Below are 2,882 nucleotides of genomic sequence, written 5' to 3'. Positions count from 1 at the left end.
CTTAACAGCAACAACATGCTACATACCCAATTTAGTACATGAAAGTTTACATGTATGTGCCTACATGTCTGGTCAGATGTCACCTTGGTCTTAAAATCATTTTTCTTTCCTCTGGTCATGCACACAGATCTATAAAGAAAACCAAAGGAGAATGTTTGTGCAAACAGAATTCACATAATCTGGTGTGGAGTAAACGATCAAAGAGGTGGTGGTAGTGTTTCAGCATTAATGAGGATGTGCATGATTAATTAATCACTATAAATTAACCCAGACCTCAAATAAACCAAGTTGATGCAAGTCAGAAATTTAATAGCAAGTAAAATATGGTCCATACTGGTAGTTTATAAAGTATTTATTCAGGGTCCTGATTTTTCACTGCCACAAGATAATATATGGAGTCCTGGTGTTGCACTGCAGGACAAGCACTGACCCACAGTCAGTTTGAACCCCAAGGTCGGTGGCTCAAACTCACCAGCTGCTCCTCAGAAACCTTTACAGGGTCACTATGAGTCAGAACTGACTCGAAGGCACTTAACAACAATATATAAAGATAATATATAAAGCCTTGGTAGGATTGGATAAGAGTTTTGGATCTGTGTGACCTTTTGCAGAATAGGAGTTTCTGGGCTAATTTATAATGGTTTCTCTGACATTTTTACTTGAATTGAATGTTTATAGATACATATTGTTTCTCCTTATATTTGTGGATGCTAGTGAGTCTGACAAGTGAGTCACTTTTCTTAGTGCATAACACAGTATACAATTTGTCATCCAAAGTCCTGGGAGCTCTATAAAAGATAGAGGCTGTCGGCCTGGGTGGCTACTATCGAAATGGGCAAGTTCATGAAACCCGGGAAGGTGGTGCTGGTCCTGGCCGGACGCTACTCCGGACGCAAAGCCGTCATTGTCAAGAACATTGATGATGGTACCTCCGATCGCCCCTATAGCCATGCTCCGGTGGCTGGAATTGACCGCTATCCCCGCAAAGTGACAGCTGCAATGGGCAAGAAGAAAATTGCCAAGAGGTCAAAGATCAAGTCTTTTGTGAAAGTTTATAACTATAATCACCTCATGCCCACCAGGTACTCTGTGGATATCCCCTTGGACAAAACAGTTGTCAACAAGGATGTCTTCAGAGACCCTGCCCTTAAGCTCAAGGCCCGCCGGGAGGCCAAAGTCAAATTTGAGGAGAGGTACAAGACAGGCAAAAACAAGTGGTTCTTCCAGAAGCTGCGGTTTTAGATCCCCTTTTCTTTCAGTCATTAAAAATGCAAAAAAAAAAAAAAAAAAAATGGCAGGAGACTCTTTAGGGGTTTAGCAGAACCAACTGTGAGGGCTAAAGAAAGATATTTGGTGCCAAAATAAAAAGACACATATTAAGGGCTACTTTTTACTTTATTAATCCTGATCATCATGTTCTCTGCATTCCCAGAGCAATCAAATATTACTCACAGTTTTGGGCACTCTATTTTAAAGATCTGGGTAGAAGAGAAGATTTGAAAAAGGAGCCAGAAAATAGAATTGGAAAGGGAGACAGACATGGTGCACCACTATTTTTCTTTTTGTTTTGCTAGCAACAAGTTGTCAATGGGAGCTTTCAAGGCACATTAGTCTGAGAAAGAAAAAATTAAAAAAGATTTAGTTGTGTTGTATATAAACTAAAAACTGCTTTTACAAATTGCAAATGTTTCTCTCTCTTGCAAGTATGATTATAGATTTTTTTGTTGTTGTTGTTCTAAAATGTGAAATTTGGCATTTGTGTCTCCCAATTCTCAAATCATTTATTATAACTTTTATTTTTTGAGGTGTTAGATTAATGCTCTGAAGGATAGCGATGATGCAGATACTCGCTAAGCCTCTGGAGACCAGACAGAGTTTGGAGTGATTTAGGGGCAACCAGACAATGCTTCATTACCCAGGAAACTGACCCTTCTCCCATCTGCTGTAAATGAGATCTGAAAACTTTCTCCATCCTATTATCTTGTCAATTCCTAGCATCAGTTTCTAACAGGTGAGTTGAAATGTAATATAGCTTTGGTAGGAGAAAAAAAAAAAGTACTTAGGATTTAGTGGACTGTAACTTGGCTGCAAATCCAAATGGGTAATATTTAGATTGTAGTATGATTTTCTCCATACAGATTCCAATGTTTGCATCTTGTAATGAAACATGTATTTCTTTGTATCAGTGATTGCACATGGAAAATAATTAGCAAAATGGACCTAGAAGGGGATATCTCCTGCAAGGCCAATGTCCATACAGGTTCAGGCTCTGGAGATGGATCATACACTGCATAAATCAAGTGCCAGATAGGGTGCTGTGATGTGCCAGTTGAAACATTCTATGACATTTTACATGACATTGAATACCAAAAGAAGTGGGAGAGCAACTTCACTGTGGCATTCGACATCCCCTGCTTAACAATCAATGCAAAGCTCCTGAATAACAGTGACATCATTACTCTCTGATCCTGGCTCCCATGGGCATTGATGACAACTTTATGAACTACTCAGGTAAATATCCTGAATACTGGCCTTGAAATGACTTGATCTGAGCTGTGTCCATTCAGACAGGCTACGTCATCCATAGTATTAGGCCCAAGACTGCATCACCTACCTAACCCAAATCTCTTACCCAAGTGGGTAGTGATGAAGTCTTCTCAATTTCTAGCTTCCAAAGGCCACTGATAAGGCATACAAGGCATGCGTCAAGCAACCTGAGTGGAAACAGAAACACCAACAGCACCCTGCGCTACACCCTGAGCACAGCCTGGCCCGGTGCTATCTGAGCCATCCCGCAGCACATGGGCTTGCTGAAAAATATCGATGAGAACCTGGTGATCAGGAATCAGGAAGAACGCATGGAGGGCTCGGGCAGTGAATGC

The 2,882-nt window shown here is 40.6% G+C and overlaps 1 pseudogene; it reads left to right on the top strand.

Annotated features, from left to right (window-relative positions):
- Positions 1-831: 831 nt before the first annotated feature.
- On the top strand, positions 832-1,242 carry LOC102837182 (annotated as a pseudogene).
- Positions 1,243-2,882: the final 1,640 nt, after the last annotated feature.

This window comes from Chrysochloris asiatica, unplaced genomic scaffold (genome assembly GCF_000296735.1).
Source record: "Chrysochloris asiatica unplaced genomic scaffold, ChrAsi1.0 scaffold00327, whole genome shotgun sequence".
Lineage (NCBI taxonomy): Eukaryota > Metazoa > Chordata > Mammalia > Afrosoricida > Chrysochloridae > Chrysochloris > Chrysochloris asiatica.
This window is presented reverse-complemented; position numbering and strand designations above follow the sequence as displayed.